The 19,688-nt window shown below is 37.6% G+C and overlaps 1 pseudogene; it reads left to right on the top strand.

The window, feature by feature from the left end:
• The first annotated feature begins 7,670 nt into the window (after nt 1-7,670).
• LOC139356987 (RING finger protein 11 pseudogene) lies at nt 7,671-8,265 on the top strand (annotated as a pseudogene).
• The last annotated feature ends 11,423 nt before the right edge of the window (nt 8,266-19,688 follow it).

Raw genomic sequence — 19,688 nt, 5'->3', positions numbered from 1 at the left:
AGTCACCCTGTTTTGCTAGCAAATACTAGGTCTTATTCATTCATTCTAAATATTTTTTTGTAACCATTAACCATCCCCAACTCCTCACAACCCCCCCACTACCCTTCCCAGCCTCTGGTAACCATCCTTCTCCTCTTTATCTCCATGATTTAATTTGTTTTGATTGTTAGATCCCACAAGTAAGTGAGAACATGCAATGTTTGTCTTTCTGTGCCTGGCTTATTTCACTTACTGTAATGACCTCCAGTTCCATCCACATTGTTGAAAATGACTGAATCTCATTCTTTTTCATGGCAGGATAGTACACCACAGTATAAGTACCACATTTTCTTTCTTTCTTTCCTTTTTTTTTTTTTTTTTTGGAGATGGAATCTCACTCTGTTGCCCAGGCTGGAGTGCAGTGGCGTGATCTCGGCTCACAGCAACCTCTGCCTTCTGGGTTCAAGCTATTCTCCTGCCTCAGCCTCCCGAGTAGCTGGGATTACAGGCACATGCTGCCATGCCAAGCTAATTTTTTTGTATTTTACTAGAGACGGGGTTTCACCATGTTGCCCAGGCTAGTCTTGAATTCCTTAGCTCAGACCATCCAATCCACATGCCTCGGCCTCCCAAAGTGCTGGGATTATAGGCATGAGCCACTGTGCCTGGCCTAAGTACCACATTTTCTTTATCCATTTATCTCTTGATAAACACTTAGGTTCCTTCTAAATCTTGGCTATTATGAACAGAGCTGCAACAAACATGGGAACGTAGGTATCTCTTCAGTAGGCCAATTTCCTTTCTTTTAGGTATACAGAGAACAGTGGAATTGCTGAGTCCTATGGTAGCTTTATTTTTAGTTTTTTGAGGAACCTCCAAACTGCTTTCCACAGTGGTTATATTAGTTTACATTCCCATCAACAGTGTATGAGGGTTCTATTTTCTCCACATCCTTGCCAGCATTTGTTATTGCCTGCCTTTTGTATGTAAGCCATTTTAACTGGTGTGAGATGATATCTCATTGTTTTGATTTGCATTTCTCTGATGGTCAAGGATGTTGAGCGCCTTTTCATATATCTGTTTGCCATTTGTATGTCTTCTTTTCAGAAATGTCTACTGAAATCTTCTGCCAATTTTTCAATTGGATTATTAGATTTTTTTCCTATAGAGTTTTGCTCATAGATTTTGTTCTTTTCTCTGTGATTCTATGAACTGTTTTATCTTCATATTTGAGTGCTGGGATATTGCTGGTGATAATCTCGGTGCTCTCTTGTTTGTGGTTTTCTGTGAAGAAGAGTGAAGCCAACTTGCTTCTACACCATTTTGGAACCTAGTCTCTCCATAGGGCTGCTTGAGTGTCCTTACAACATGTCAGCTGGCTTTCCCAAGTTCAATAAGTTTTGAAGGACATATATACCGCATAACTACTCACAACCAACATACAGAACATTTCCATCATCCAAACAGTTCCTTCATGTTCCTTTGTAGTCAGTCCATCCCTTCACTCCTGTCTCCATATAACCATCATCAGCTTTCTGTTATTGTTGTTTAGTTGTATTTTCTTTCTTCCTTTTCTTTTGAAGAGACAGGGGGTCTTGCTCTGCCACCTAGGCTGGAGTATAGTCACATGATCATAGCTCACTGTAACCTCAATCTCCTGGGCTCACACAATACCCCTGCCTCAGCCTCCCAAGTAACTGGGACTACAGGCATTCACCATTATGCCCACATATATTTTTTTATTTCCCATGTACTGACAGGGACAGGGGTCTTGCTATGTTGCCCAGGCTGGTCTTGAACTCTGGGCCTCAAGTGATTCTCCTGCCTCAGCCTCCCAAAGTGCTGGGATTATAGTCATTAGCCATTGTGCCTGGCCCAGTTTGTATTTTCCAGAGCTTCATATAAATGATATCACATAGTATGTAGTTTCTGTGTAAGGTCTCTTTCACTCAGCATAATTTTTTTTTTTATACATACAATGAAATTTTATTCAATCTTAACACTCAGCATAATATTTTTGAGATTCATTCTGTTGTGTGTATCAGATCATTCCTTTTTATTAAGTAGTGTATACAGCTATACCACGAAACAGTTCTCAATTACTTATTGAATTTCATCAATAAAAAAATTTGTGGACATTTGTTTCTTTATCCTATAATGTAGGAAATATCCTGCAGAATATCCTCAATTTTGCTTCTTATCTTGGAAAGCTTAAAATATTAAAATATTACTACATGATCCTTAATAGAAAAAGTTTTATGACTCTGGAGTAGCGGAATAGTCATGATTTGGGAACTTGCTATAATTGCAGACTCTCAAAACCTACCCTAGAACTACTGACTTAGAATCTAAATTTTAACAAGGTCCTAGGTAAATTATACATATATCAAAGGATGAGAGGCACTGTTTTATTCTGACAGCTTTTAAACATTTTAGAGTTATAACAATAACGCACTGCATATGTGAAAGTGTGTGAGAGATAGCTGTGTATGTGTGTGTGTGTTTGTATCGACAAGTCTAACAGAGTCATTCACATCTATGACATTCATAAAACTATTATTGGCATCTAAAACAAACTCATAAAAATACCCAAATAAAATATGGAGACATGTTGAATTTTTTTCTGTATTGCTCCTATATAAAAATTCTAATTCTCATTTTAAAATTACCATCTTTAGATAGAAAATATCCACTATTTTATAATCTTACAGTATCAAATGATTTCCTAAAGTTTCTTGTTAAAGCACTTTTCAAAGGAGCAAATGAAACACAACTAAAAACTGTTCTGTCTTCTGTAAAAGGATGTACTAGTGATTAGCAGAGATCAGCAGATAATCATCTTCATGCATGTGACCAACAAGGCCAAAAGGACACCAGGGTTTTCATATATTATATGCTATAAAATTCATGCAGCAAACCTACTTGGCATGTATTTTTTAGTATTATACACATCTTTTGATCAACAAATTAAAACTTAAAGAACAAATCATTGAATTCCTATTAACATTTACTGAAAAAGTATGTGAAATGTGAAGATATTCTCTTCATGCAAAAATCATGATAAAGACATTTTCAAAATCAGAGAAAACTAATTTATATAACATAACTAAATTTTCTATAAGCACTAACAATAGCTTTGTGTTACTAAACTCAGACAGCTGTTCCGTTTGTAATCATCTCCTATAACTAACTGCAGTAAGCAGTCTGGGTTTCCTAGACTCCATTTGAAATTATATTTATATAACTGTTACTTTATAAACAGAGTTTCATACTTTCACTGATTTAATTCTGTCAATTCTAAGTTTTGATTTGGGACCCTTAATAAAATATTCAAAATAAAGAAAATATTTAAGTCTCTTTTTGATATTTACTTTACCAATGTTAGCTTGAAAATAGCAACTTCTTTTCTTCAAACAATCTTTTCCAGAATTTCTTGATTTACTTTGTATCTTTTTGCACACATGCTAGTTCTAAATATATATCTGAACTCCAAATGACTTCTCTTCATATTAATAGCCCAAAACAAGCTATTAAATCTTCCTTATAACAAGCAACAATATGCCAAAACACTTGCTCTGTATTTCATACTTTAATAAAAAGGACCTATAAACACTAAAACAATTATTTTAAAAACCCATTCCTTCATTAATAAATATCATGTTCCCCGTTCATATGACAAAATTTGGCACTAGTCAGAAGTATCAGAGGAGCTGTTCCAAGATTAGAATTTTTCAGGTTTATCTCGTCTTACTTAAAAACGTTACATGTACTATGCTTGGAGCCAGATCATATAGTCCCATTAGGACAATCAGAGATTCACCTGAATTAGTCCTACTTTGGAAAGTCAAAGTCTTTTAAATGGCATTGTTAGAAAATCATACAATAATAAAACAATATGAGAATACATCTTTTTGATTCTGTTTGAGGATCTACTAATATTTATTATTCAATTTAAGAAAGACTTGAATTGTAAAAACATAAAATAGATAAATTCTTTATAATCTTCTATATTCTAAATGATCTATATATTATTTAAAAACAAGATAGTATTAATTATAGAAAAAAATTAAGAAGGTGTTTCATTTAAAACTGATGTGTTTATCTGGGAATTATAAAAGAAAAATTTAAAAGATTGTGTAAAATTAAGTATTAACAGAAAATATTAAAAAGGCACCCTTAAAATTCTAGGTTTAAATATAGGTAATTGGAGAACCTACAGGTCATAATGTAATAAGCCCTGATTTTTAAAAGTCAACAAAAAATGTTTCCCTCTAAAAGATACCCTTTCCAATTTTAAGGTAAAAATGGAGAAAAATAGAAATCATTAACAATGCATGAACCAAAAATTAGTTTAGAATAAAGGCCAATTACAATTATGGAATCTGCATCTGTTCATTACAACTTTGTCAGTTTTCCAGAATATGAGGCTAGGCAGTTTTTACAAATGACGTAAATGGAAATGTGTTCAGAAACGGCTAAACAATGTGTGCAACATGCAAAAAATGTGATGTTACAGCTAAAAAGGAATTCACTCTTCTTCACACTACTATTTATATAGACTTCTCTTGGTTCTATTTCTATGGACATTTTTCTTACTCTGTATAATTTTGCCAATTGAGAGACTGACTCAACATTCTTTGAATATTTGAAATTTCTACAAATATGAAACATCTCCTACCAAGGTGTATAGAATGGCTTACAAAGAATTTAGATGACTTAGAAAAATTGCATTAAATTTCTCTGATAAATGTGTGGCAAATGTTTAGATGAGTAATCTTCCTGAGGCTATTTCTAATCCATGGGCTCAGCTTTTTGGGCAATCAATGGACTTCTTAGGACATGCCATATTTAGCTGAGAAAAGGCTGTCCAGGTCAGTGAGAAAGAAAATTCATTTGGGGCATATCAAGTAGTCCAAAAGTGACAAAATAATATCAAATAATAACAAAGAAATAAGCCTAAAGAGAGTTAAGCAGGTTTTTAAAAAATCAGAGAAGCATTTTCCATAGTCTCTTAGAAACTGAGAAAAATGGGTTTTTATCATTAATAAGTTTCAAAAATGTCGAGTATTCTCCCATCTCTAAGAGATTCATGGTATGTAATTAACATATTAAAGGCTCTGTGAGCTAAGTCCAAAAAAGAAAGCAATTTAATTTTTGTACATGAAATCTCTACCCCTTTCTGAAAATTTCAACCCCCATATTTTTCCACAGAAGACAATTTGGAAAGGCTTTGATAATTTTAGATATTTAAGCAGTAAAATGTGAAAAGCAAAAATGGCCCACATATGAAAAATGACTAAGTTAAAAAATCATCTAAAAGAACTGAAAATAAAAGAAATGGGAAGGTGGGCCCTTTCTTGGGTATTATTCATTTATTCAACAAATATTTACTGGGCATTAAGTGTGACAAACATAATGCTAGACACTAGGTACACAGTTTTGATTTTCTAAGACACTCCCTCTGTCCCCACTCTCAGATCTCCCTCCCAAAAGAAATAGAAGTCTTTTTGAGAGATACTTCTGTTATATGAGTAAACTATCAATTTCAACCCAAACACAGTGTTAACCTAGTTTCACCAGCACTGGCATTAGTAAAGGCACTTAACAAGCAAGAAAATACTAATAACTAAATGCTGATTATATACGTTTTTTTCTCAAAACTGAAAACTGAAGATACTGAATATCTGCCCAAATTAAACACTAATAAAGTGATGCTGGTGATGACATAATGTTCTCAGTGATGGGCATGAGACATAGGATAATCTAGATATGAGCTATTGGCAATCATATGATCAGTAATCTTTGCTTTCTAGGACCATAACAATGATTCAAATATTTTAAGATACTCAGCTGATAGAGAATGCTATATTCCATGTGGTTTTTAATTACATGTTACCAATAATGTAAAACGATCCCATTTTTACCAGGAGACATATTTAGTCGATATAAACCTGCTTGAAAGGCTCTCAATGGTCAAATCTAGGATAACGTAGCATCAAAAGAACCAATGACAGTAACGGATTTTTTTTTTGAAAGAGAGGGTATCACTCTGCTGCACAGGATGGAGTGTAGTGGCACAATCATGACTCACTGCAGCCTCGACATCCCCAGGCTCAAGCGATCCTTCTGCCTCAGCCTTCTGAGTTGCTGGGACTAAAGGTGCACATGAGTCCCTACCAGCAGTAGTAAATAAAGGAGAAGGGATAATTCCTCCCCAAAATGGAATCCCAACTAATCAATGTGGTATATATGTTAGAAGTGGTGTGTGCGTGTCGGGGGGTGGGGGGTGGAAATCACCATTTATCATGTATAGAATTACTTTTTTTTTTTTTTGAGTCGGAGTCTCGCTCTGTCACCCAGGCTGGAATGCAATGGCGCAATCTCCGCTCACTGCAACCTCCACCTCCCAGATTGAAGTGATTCTCCTGCCTCAGCCTCCCAAGTAGCTGGGACCACAGGTGTGTGCCACCACATCCAACTAATTTTTGTTTTTTTAATGGAGACGGGATTTCACTGTTGGCCAGGCTGGTCTCGAGCTCCTGATCTTGCTTTTTAATGACCATTTGTCATAAAAAGAAAGACTGAGGAATTATACCTTTTTGGTCTTGTTGGTCACATGGATGAAGATGACCATCTGTTAATCTCTGTTAATCACATAAGAAAGACATGACAACTAAACACAATGAGGGATTCTGGACCAAAGCAAGAACAGTGAGGTGTTTGGCAAAATTTAGAACTTTTTTCTTTTGCTTTGAGGGACATTAGTTGGGAAACTGGCAAAATTTAAATAAGGTCTGTAAATCAGTTAATAATATGAATCGGGCTTGGGCTCATGCCTGTAAATCCCAGCATTTTAAGAGGACAAGGTGGGTAGATCACTTGAGCTCATGAGTTTGAGACCCACCTAGACAACATGGTAAAAACCCGTCTCTCCCAAAAAATTACAAAAAATTAACTGAGCATGGTGGTTCATGCCTATAGTTTCAGCTACGTGGGAGGCTGAGGTAGGAGGATCACCTGAGCCCAAAAAGTCAAGGCTGCAGTGAGCCATGACTGTGCGTATTTGGGGCTGACGCAGAAGGATTACTTGAGGACAAGTTTCCTTGAGAAGGGAGGCTGAGGCAGGAGGATCACTTGAGGACAGGAGTTCGAGACCAGCCTGGGGAAGACAGTGAGACCCTGCCACCAAAAAAAAATTTTTTTTTTATTAGCCAGGTGTGGTGATGTATACCTGTAGTACTAGCTACTAGAAAGGCTGACACAGGAGGACTGTTTGAGCCTGGGAGTTTGAGGTTAACATGAGCTATGATCGCACCACTGCACTCCAGCATGGGTGACAGAGTGCAACTCTGTCTCCAAAATAATAACAATAACAATATTTCATCAGTGTTAATTTGCTGTTTTCTACACACAGTACAATTATTACGTTATGATTGTGTAAGATGTTAACATTTGGGGTGAAGGGTGTACTATTTTTACAATTTTTGTAAATGTAAATTAATTCAAAATAAAATTTAAAAAGAAAAAAAACCACCATTTCACAAACCACCACAACTATTTCAAGTAAGAATCATCATCAGTAGATGCTAAAACTAGTGGATGAAAGTATGAGCAACAATATATTTACATAAAGTATCCCACATATTTATTAATCTCAAGGTAGAAAATAAAGAAGACCGTCAGTGCACAGATCACACCCCTCAGCCCCAGAAGATGGGGAACTGCCTCAAATCCCCAACCTCGGATGACATCTCCCTGCTTCAGGAGTCTCAGTCCAACTGGGCTAGCTTTGGCGAGGGGACTAAGCTGTATCAGGAGCCGCTGCCATATCACGAACAGGTTCCAGTTCCAGTCTACCATCCAACACCTAGCAACACCTATCCTAACAAATTAGGATACCTCAAAGAATAGGCCTTATACAACAACTGCCTAAAGGAGTTCATGATCCTGGAAGAGGTGGATCAGAAAATCAGAACAACAGATCCAGGAGTGTGTGATCTGTATAATGGACTTTGTTTATGGGGACCCAATTCAATTTCTTCTTCTTTTTTTGAGACGGAGTTTCCCTCTTCTCACCCTGGCTGGAGTACAGTGGCGTGATCTCAGCTCACTGCAATCTCCACCTCCCAGGTTCAAGTGATTCTCCTGCCTCAGCCTCTGGAGTAGCTGGGACTACAGAGATGCACCACCAGGCCAGCTAATTTTTGTATTTTCAGTAGAGACGGGGTTTCACTACGTTGGCCAGGATGGTCTCGATCTCTTGACCTCGTGATCCACCCATCTCAGCCTCCCAAAGGGCTGGGATTACAGGCATGAGCCAATGTGCCCAGACCCAATTCAATTTCTACTGAGCATGTACATCTACCACCTGGACTGTATTATGACTGATTGATCAGATCCTTCATGAGCCCATCCTCCATGGAGCCAGTTGATGCAGCACTGCTTTCATCCTAGGAGACTATTGAGCCAGGGTCTCTCATTTGACTTCAAGTGAACCATCATTTTGGGGGATTTTGATCTTTTGTCACTGAGTCCAAAGATCATGCACAAAAGTTTCCTAAAAATTCCTGGATGGCTGCAGATGTTGGGGGGAAAGTACATGATATTTCAAAACTTAGAGGGAAAAGTAGGATGGTATTTTTATGTAAGGCCTTGACCCAGTGTTTAAAAATGTAACTGTATTTAGACCTTGTTATTATTCCAGTACATAGGAATTGTGTAAAGTGTTATAGCAGCTGTATTTGTTTAAATTGTGTGTACTGAAGATAAGAAGAAGATAGTAGTTATTTTTCCTAAATGAAATAACTTTCGGTAGTGATTTGGGCACGCCCAAGATGGCTGAATAGGAACAGCTCCAGCCTGCAGCTCCCAGCATGAGCAACACAGAAGATGGGTGATTTCTGCATTTTCAACTGAGGTACCGAGTTCATCTCACTGGGGCATGTCGGACAGTCGGTGCTGGTCCGCGGGTGCAGCCCGACTAGCGAGAGCTGAAGCAGAGTGAGGCATCGCCTCACCTGGGAAGCACAAGGGGGAAGGGAATTCCTTTTCCTAGCCAAGGGAAACTGAGACACACAACACCTGGAAAATTGGGTAACTCCCCGCCTAATACCGCACTTTACCAAGAGTCTTAGCAAACGGCACACCAGGAGATTATATCCCACACCGGGCCTGGAGGGTCCCATGCCCACAGAGCCTCCTTCATTGCTAGCACAGCAGTCTGAGATCTAACTACCAGGCGGCAGTGAGGCTGGGGGAGGGGTGCCCACCATTGCTGAGGCTTAAGTAGGTAAACAAAGCTGCGGGGAAGCTCGAATTGGGTGGAGGCCACCACAGCTCAAGGAGGCCTTCCTGCCTCTGTAGACTCCACCTCTGGGGACAGGGCATAGCTAAACAAAAAGCAGCAGAAACCTCAGCAGAGGTAAATGTCCCTGTCTGACAGCTTTGAAGAGAGCAGTGGTTCTCCCAGCACAGAAGCTGAGATCTGAGAATGGACAGATTGCCTGCTCAAGTGGGTCCCTGACCCCTGAGTAGCCTAAGGGACATCCCCCACTAAGTGCACACTGACACCTCACACCTCACATGGCTGGGTACACCTCTGAGATGAAGCTTCCAGAGCAAGAATCAGAAAGCAACACTCACTGTTCAGCAATATTCTACCTTCTGCAGCCTCCGCTGCTGATACCCAGGCAAACAGCATCTGGAGTAGACCTCAAGCAAACTCCAACAGACCTGCAGGTGAGGGTCCTGACTGTTAGAAGGAAAACTAACAAACAGAAAGGACCAAAACTCCATCAGTACATCACCATCATCAAAGACCAAAGGCAGATAAAACCACAAAGATGGGGAAAAAGCAGTGCAGAAAAGCTGGAAATTCAAAAAATCAGAGTGCATCTCCCCCTCCAAAGGAAGGCAGCTCATCACCAGCAACGGAACAAAGCTGGATGGAGAATGACTTTGACGAGTTGAGACAAGAAGTCTTCAGTCAATCGAACTTCTCAGAGCTAAAGGAGGAACTACGTACCCAGCGCAAAGAAACTCAAAACCTTGAAAAAAGATTTGACGAATGGCTAACTAGAATAACCAGTGTAGAGAAGTCCTTAAAAGAATTGATAGAGATGAAAACCATAACACGAGAACTACGTGACAAATGCATAAGCTTCAGTAACCGACTCAATCAACTGGAAGAAAGAGTATCAGAGATTGAAAATCAAATGAATGACATGAAGTGAGAAGAGAAGTGTAGAGAAAAAAGAGTAAAAAGAAATGAACAAAGCCTCCAAGAAATATGGGATTATGTGAAAAGACCAAATCTACATCTGATTGGTGTGCCTGAAAGTGACGGGGAAAATGGAACCAAGTTGGAAAACACTCTGCAGGATATCATCCAGGAGAACTTCCCCAACCTAGTAAGGCATGCCAACATTCAAATTCAGGAGATATAGAGAACGCCACAAAGATACTCCTCGAGAAGAGCAACTCTAAGACACATAATTGTCAGATTCAGCAAAGTTGAAATGAAGGAAAAAATGTTAAGGGCAGGCAGGGAGAAAGGTCAGGTTACACACAAAGGGAAGCCCATCAGACTAACGGTAGATCTCTCGCCAGAAACTCTACAAGCCAGAAGACAGTGGGGGCCAATATTCAATGTTCTTAAAGAAAAGAATTTTAAATCCAGAATTTCATATCCAGCCAAACTAAGTTTCATAAGTGAAGGAGAAACAAAATCCTTTACAGACAAGCAAATGCTTAGAGATTTTGTCACCACCAGGCCTGCCCTACAAGAGATCCTGAAGGAAGCACTAAACATGGAAAGGAACAACAGGTACCAGCCATTGCAAAAACATGCCAAAATGTGAAGTTCATCAATGATAGGAAGAAACTGCATCAACTAACGAGCAAAATAACCAGCTAAGATCATAATGACAGGATCAAGTTCACACACAACAATATTAACCTTAAATGTAAATGGACTAAATGGTCCAATTAAAAGAAACAGACTGGCAAATTGGATAAAGAGTCAAGACCCATCAGTTTGCTGTATTCGGGAGACCCATCTCACATGCAGAGACACACATAGGCTCAAAATAAAGGGATGGAGGAAGATCTACCAAGAAAATGGAAAACAAAAAAGACAGGGGTTGCAATCCTAGTCTCTGATAAAACAGACTTTAAACCATTAAAGATCAAAGAGACAAAGAAGGCCATTACATAATGGTAAAGGGATCAATTCAACAGGAAGAGCTAACTATCCTACATATATATGCACCCAATACAGGAGCATCCAGATTCATAAACCAAGCCTTAGAGACTTACAAAGAGACTTAGACTCCCATACAATAATAATGGGAGACTTTAACACCCCACTGTCAACATTAGACAGATCAACGAGACAGAAAGTTAACAAGGATATCCAGGAATTGAACTCCACTCTGCACCAAGTGGACCTAATAGACATCTACAGAACTCTCCACCCCAAAACAACAGAATATACCTTCTTCTCAGTACCACATCGCACTTATTCCAAAACTGACCACATAGTTGGAAGTAAAGCATTCCTCAGCAAATGTAAAAGAACAGAAATTATAACAACCTGTCTCTCAGATCACAGTGCAATCAAACTAGAACTCAGGACTAAGAAACTCAATCAAAACTGCTCAACTACATGGAAACTGAACAACCTGCTCCTGAATGACTACTGGGTACATAACGAAATGAAGGCAGAAATAAAGATGTTCTTTGAAACCAGTGAGAACAAAGATACAACATACCAGAATCTCTGGGACACATTTAAAGCAGTGTGTAGAGGGAAATTTATAGCACTAAATGCCCACAAGAGAAAGCAGGAAACATCTAAAATTGACACCCTAACATCACAATTAAAAGAACTAGAGAAGCAAGAGCAAACACATTCAAAAGCTAGCAGAAGGCAAGAAATAACTAAGATCAGAGCAGAACTGAAGGAGATAGAGTCACAAAAAACCCTCCAAAAATCTATGAATCCAGGAGTTGGTTTTTTGAAATAATCAACAAAATTGATAGACCGCTAGCAAGACTAATAAAGAAGAAAAGAGTGAAGAATCAAATAGATGCAATAAAAAATGAAAAAGGTGATATCACCACCGACCCCACAGAAATACAAACTACCATCAGAGAATACTATAAACACCTCTGTGCAAACAAACTAGAAAATGTAGAAGAAATAGATAAATTCCTGGACACATACACTCTCCTAAGACTAAACCAGAAAGAAGTTGAATCCCTGAATAGACCAATAGCAGGCTCTGAAATTGAGGCAATAAGTAATAGCCTACCTACCAAAACAAGTCCAGGACCAGACGGATTCACAGCCGAATTCTACCAGAGGTACAAGGAGGAGTTGGTACCATTCCTTCTGAAACTATTCCAATCAATAGCAAAAGAGGGAATCCTCCCTTACTCATTTTATGAGGCCAGCATCATCCTGATACCAAAGCCTGGCAGAGATACTACAAAAAAAGAGAATTTTAGACCAATATCCATGATGAACATCGATGCAAAAATCCTCAATAAAATACTGGCAAACCGAATCCAGCAGCACATCAAAAAGCTTATCCACCATGATCAAGTGGGCTTCATCCCTGGGATGCAAGGCTGGTTCAACATACGCAAATCAATAAATGTAATCCAGCATATAAACAGAAGCAAAGACAAAAACCACATGATTATCTCAATAGATGCAGAAAAGGCCTTTGACAAAATTCAACAGCCCTTCACACTAAAAACTTTCAATAAATTTGGTATCGATGGAACGTATCTCAAAATAATAACAGCTATTAAGTTCTAGGGTACATGTGGATAACGTGCACATGTTACATATGTATACTTGTGCCATATTGGTGTGCTGCACCCATCAACTCGTCATTTACATCAGGTATAACTCCCAATGCAATCCCTCCCCCCTCCCCCCTCCCCATGATAGGCCCCGGTGTATGATGTTCCCCTTCCCAAGTCCAAGTGATCTCATTGTTCAGTTCCCACCTATGAGAGAACTTAAAGTATAATAATAAATTTTAAAAAATTCACATTAAACCTAAAAGTAAATAAAAATCATAGAACAGAAAATAATAATAATAAGAGCTATTTATGACAAACCCACAGCCAATATCATACTGAATGGGCAAAAACTGGAAGCATTCCCTTTGAAAACTGGCACAAGACAGGGATGCCCTCTCTCACCACTCCTATTCAACACAGTGTTGGAAGTTCTGGCTAGGGCAATCAGGCAAGAGAAAGAAATCAAGGGTATTCAGTTAGGAAAAGTGAAGTCAAATTGTCTCTGTTTCCAGATGACATGATTGTATATTTAGAAACCCCCTTGTCTTAGCCCAAAATCTCCTTAAGCTGATAAGCAACTTCAGCAGTCTCAGGATACAAAATCAATGAGCAAAAATCACAAGCATTCTTATACACCAGTAACAGACAGAGAACCAAATCATGAATGAACTCCCATTCACAATAGCTTCAAAGAGAATCAAATACCTAGGAATCCAACCTACAAGGGATGTGAAGGACCTCTTCAAGTAGAACTACAAACCACTGCTCAGTGAAATAAAAGAGGACACAAACAAATGGAAGAACACACCACGCTCATGGATAGGAAGAATCAATATTGTGAAAATGGCCATACTGCCCAAGGTAATTTACAGATTCAATGCCATCCCCATTAAGCTACCAATGAGTTTCTTCACAGAATTGGAAAGAACTGCTTTAAAGTTCATATGGAACCAAAAAAGAACCCACATTGCCAAGACAATCCTAAGCCAAAAGAACAAAGCTGGAGGCATCACACTTCTTGACTTCAGACTATACTACAAGGCTACAGTAACCAAAACAGCATGGTACTGGTACCAAAACAGATATAGACCAATGAAACAGAACAAAGCCCTCAGAAATAATACCACACATCTACAGCCATCTGATCTTTGACAAACCTGACAAAAACAAGAAATGGGGAAAGGATTCCCTATTTAATAAATGGTGCTGGGAAAATTGGCTAGCCATAAGTAGAAAGCTGAAACTGGATCCTTTCCTTACTCCTTATACGAAAATTAATTCAAGATGGATTAGAGACTTAAATGTTAGACCTGAAACCATAAAAATCCTAGAAGAAAACGTAGGCATTACCATTCAGGACATAGGCATGGGCAAGGACTTCATGTCTAAAACACCAAAAGCAATGGCAACAAAAGCAAAATTGACAAATGGGATCTAATTAAACTAAAGAGCTTTTGCACAGCAAAAGAAACTAACATCAGAGTGAACAGGCAACCTACAGAATGGGAGAAAATTTTTGCAATCTATTCTTCTGACAAAGGGCTAATATCCAGAACCTACAAAGAACTCAAACAAATTTACAAGAAAAAAAAAACATAAAAAGTGGACAAAAGATATAAACAGACACTTCTCAAAAGAAGACATTCACACAGCCAACAGACACATGAAAAAATGCTCATCATCATCCGCCATCAGAAAATGCAAATCAAAACCACAATGAGATACCATCTCACACCAGTTAGAATGGCAATCATTAAAAAGTCAGGAAACAACAGGTGCTGGAGAGGATGTGGAGAAATAGGAACACTTACACTGTTGGTGGGACTGTAAACTAGTTCAACCATTGTGGAAAACAGTGTGGCAATTTATCAAGGATCTAGAACTAGAAATACCATTTGACCCAGCCATCCCATTACTGGGTATATACCCAAAGGATTATAAGTCATGCCTCTATAAAGACACATACACACGTATGTTTATCGTGGCATTATTCACAATAGCAAAGACTTGGAATCAACCCACATGTCCATCAGTGACAGACTGGATTAAGAAAATGTGGCACATACACACCATGGAATACTATGCAGCCATAAAAAAGGATGAGTTTGTGTCCTTTGTAGGGACATGGATGCAGCTGGAAACCATCATTCTCAGAAAACTATCGGAAGAACAGAAAACCAAATACCGCATGTTCTCACTCATAGGTGGGAATTGAACAATGAGATCACTTGGACACAGTAAGGGGAACATCACACCGGGTCCCATTGTGGGGAGAGGTAGGGGTGAGGGATAGCATAGGAGATATACCTAATGTAAACGATGAGTTAATGGGTGCAGCACACCAACATGGCACATGTATACATATGTATCAAACCTGCACGTTGTGCACATGTACCCTAGAACTTAAAATATATTAAAAAAAAAAAAAAAAAAAAAAGAAATAACTTTCTTCTCTTCCTCCTCCCCACCCAAATTCTTTTCTGATGTTACTGGCATTTGGGTAAGGTTTTATTAAAAGCTACGTTTTATAACACTGGCACATACAAAAACAGTTTTAAGCTTATTTGCATAGTTCTTTTTTTCCATTAGAAATGGAATTCATTGCCTTAGGTCTTTTTAAATAGTGTATTATTATCGTTGGGATTAGTTCTATGCTTGAAAACCAGTTTATTTATAACCTATTATAAGTGATATATTCTGCTTGCAGTCAGGAAATGCAGAATTCAAAGTGATCTCCTACCTTGTAAGCAAACTGACATGCACTATCCCTTTTCTATTAAAAAAAAAAAAGTGTCAATAAACCAACTCTATTAAAGTGGGGTTTAATGTTACACTTTCCTATGTGTTTTTTCTAATTATTTTGGTTGTTAATATGGTGATAATTGAAAGTCAAGGTAAATTTTAAATATTAAGAATTCTGATTTATTGAGATTGAATTATGCCACCATGTTTATGGAAAATGAAGGTGGCACCATGGTGAGACCTCATGAGAAACAGTTACTCAGCTGTAACAATTTTGATTTATTCTGTTTCCTGTGACCTCTTTGCCTCTTGTCTTGAACCATAGTAAAAGGATACTGCATCCCTCATTACCGTAGTGCTGGGGTTATTGACATTACATAAATCACATCTCAGTCCCTGTTTCTTGGAAAGGCATCTATTACATCCTGCTAGCTGACTGACAAAATGAAGCAGGTAGAATAAAGATAAGTGTGTTTCACATTTTGCACACAAATGCAGAATTTGTATAACCACATGACTTCATAGTTGTGATCTCAAAAAAGGAGGAATTTCTCCACTTTTTCTTCCAGTTAATGTAAGAATACTTTAAATCTCTAGGCTTCTGAAGTGTTAGAGGTAAAGATGTAGTAGCAATGTTTAATCCATTTAACATGTGTTTATTTTTCATATGTACTAAAAGGTGACCTGCTTGTTCACCTCAATGACATAACAGTAAAAAAAAAATCACTCATTAGAAAAAGGAAAAGTGGTCTCAACCTAACAAAGAAATCAGAAATGTTTATTATTTTATGTTGAGCTGAATATTAGACTCTAACATTTTTCTACACGCAAAACAGAGTGTCATGAAGGTTCTTCACAGTTGCAATATAGACGAATTTAGTATCTCTTAAGTACTTTGTAAAGATTTGACATTCAACTGTAGTATCCATATATTGGTTAAATTTCCTTATGAGCCCCATGATGGAAAGACTTAAAGATGAATTTGAGAAAAATTGAAAGAAATTAGAGTATGAGGTTCTGTTAAACTGTTACATGTATCTTGCTTAAATTTCTGTTTATTAATTTATATCCACCCAATTACATAAAGCAAATTTGAAGGAAACAACTGAGGCTGTGCAATACTATCCGTGATAATTGCTTTTTTTATTCTTGTGTTTTCTACTTAAACGTGATGCCTATGTCATCAAGTACTATAGTCAGATGTTTTTTCTCGATTGTTAAAATTGGTAAATGAACTTTTTAAAATTAAAAAAAAAGCTGCTCCAACTTTACAATGGAAATTGATCAATGAACCTGATATATCATTAACATCACCAGTAACAAGAAAAATTGATATAATGGGCCCTCAAATATGATGCACTGAAAAAGACACAAATACATTTCTGTAGTATTATTCCTGAATATCCAATACCTGATACTAATCTGAAGGAAACACCAAACTCCAAATGAGGCACATTTTATAAAATAACAGACCTATTACTCTTGAAAAATGTTAAGGACCTGAAAGATAAATTAATTCTGAAAACAATTTCATATTAAACAATACTAAAAAGACATGAAATCCAAATGTCACTTGATTGTACAATCATTCCTGAAACAGGAAAAAAAATCATCTTCTGCTTACTACAAAAGACATGAATGGGACAACTAGCAACATTTGAATGTCTAGAGCATTACTAATACAACTTTCTGCAGTGACGGAAGTGTTCTACATCTATGCTCTCTGATACAATAACCACTGGACTGCTGAGTGCCGGAAATGAGAAACTGAATTTCTAATATATTTAATTTATTTAAATAGCCACATATGTCTAGTAGCTACCAGACTGAACAGCACAGGCTTATATACTAGACAATAGTACTAGATCAATGTTAATTTCCTGATTTGATGACTGCATTGAGATTACACGAGAGAATATCCTTATTTTTTGGGAAAAAACTCTGAAGTGTTTAGAGGTTAAGGAGCATCATGTGTACAACTTAAAATCTTCAAAATGTTTAGAGAAAAGAAAGAATGGTAAAGCAAAGTGGTAAAACGTTAATATTTTGAGAATCTGGGTGAAGTGTATACAGAATTCTTCATACTATTTTTGTAAGTCTACCACCATTGCACATTAAAAGTTAAAAAGAATAGCTGCATAAAATCAATGTTATTCTCACTAAAACTTGTAAATATAAAAATATTAATCACGTTCCTACTCATCACTATTTTTCACTTTGTTCATGAAATGTGAGCGTTCAACTGCTAATTCAATTTCATTTTTTAAAATACTCCTGTATACTTTATAAACAAAATATTCACTCTCTGACCAAAAGTGTATAATATATTAAGCTATTCTAAACTTTTATAGTTAGCAGAGAAAGAAAGAGCATAGAACTGAGATTTCAGCCTGAGTACTGAATATTAAAAGTAGCAAAGGTATTTCAAAATTAAGTTCATTGCTGGGCATGGTGACTCATGCCTGTAATCCCAGTACTTTGGGAGGCTGAGATGGGAGGATCACTTGAGGTCAGGAGTTCAAGACCAGCCTGGGCAACAGAGAGACACAGATCTGTCTCTACAAAAAATTTAAAAAAAAAAATCAACCAGGCATGGTGGTGTGCATCTGCAGTCCTAGCTACTTGGGAAGTTGAGGTAGGAGGATCACTTGAATTCAGGAGTTTGAGGCTGCATTGAGCTATGATCACACCACTAGACTCCAGCCTGGGCAACAGAGTAAGATCCTTGCTCTTAAAAAAAAAAAAAACAGTTAATTAGGCCGGACGCAGTGGCTTATGCCTATAATCCCAGCATTTTGGGAGGCTGAGGTGGGTGCATCATGAGGTCAGGAGATCGAGACCATCCTGGCTAACACAGTGAAACCCCATTTCTACTTAAAAAAAGAAATACAAAAATACAAAAAATTAGCGGGGCGTGGTGGCCAGTGCTTGTAGTCCTAGCTGCTCGGGAGGCTGAAGCAGGAGAATGGCGTGAACCTGGGGGGCGGAGCTTGCAGTGAGCCGAGATCGGGCCACTGCACTCCAGCCTGGGCGACAGAGCAAGACTCCATCAAAAAAAAAAAAAAAAAGGCATAAAAATCATTGGGAATCTTTTTATTTCTGCAGAGATGGAACATATAGTATCATTCCCACAGAGTAAAATGGAAAGCTCCATAAACAGTGTGATTTAGTGGTTATCCTTGGAAAATAATCAAGAAAAAATGCCTATATGTCCTGCTTATATGTAATTAACGGAATATCAATGATAATGCAAAGGTTGAACAGAAAACTTAGAAACTAAAGAAAAAGCATCTAGATTAATTTCAAATCAGATTTCTCTTTTTCACAGTCTACTCAATCCAGTAAAATCAGGTTTCCATCATCACTTCATGAGACTATCCTCAGAAAGATCTATAAATGTACTTTTCACTAAATCCAATGAATACATTTCAGTCCTTAATCTCTTGATAACATATATTTGATAATACAAACACCTTCCTTCATGAAATGGTCTTTTCTCCTGGCTTTAATAATGTATACTTTCTTGATTTTTGTCTCTCTATTCTGCTTCTAGTATCCTTGCATGCTCTCTTCCTTTAGCCATCTCTTTATTGACATTTCTCAAAATTCTGTCCTAGACCGTAATCTCTTCTCATGTTATACCCTAACCTTGGGTTAGGGGGTCTCATCTCACATTCCTGGCTTCAAAAAACAGGTATTGCACATATGAAAGTGAACACAAAGATCATCCTATCCTAAACTGTTCCTGAGATTCATACCCACAAATGAAGCTATGGACATGTCCAATTGGATGTCTTTCAGGAACATCTAACTCAACATGTCAAAAACTAAACTTATTATCTCTAGTCCCTATGGCTACTGCCTCCCCCAAAACTGCTCTTCCTCTTTTCATAAATGGCACTATCATTTGCACAAGACAAAAACCTGGGAATTATCTTTTATTTCTCATTCATCACTACCTCCATTTAAGTAACTATTAAATCTAGTATATTCTATCACTTAAATTGAGTAGATTACTATTTGCATGAGTTATATTCTATAAAGTTGCTATGAACACTGAATTAGTGAACACTAAACCACCATTCCTAGAGGAAATACAGGATTGTATTCCTGTGAGTCTCTGGTCACAGATTTTCAGCAGTCAACACACA

The sequence above is a fragment of the Macaca nemestrina genome, chromosome 11 (assembly GCF_043159975.1).
Source record: "Macaca nemestrina isolate mMacNem1 chromosome 11, mMacNem.hap1, whole genome shotgun sequence".
Taxonomy (NCBI): Eukaryota; Metazoa; Chordata; class Mammalia; order Primates; family Cercopithecidae; genus Macaca; species Macaca nemestrina.
This window is presented reverse-complemented; position numbering and strand designations above follow the sequence as displayed.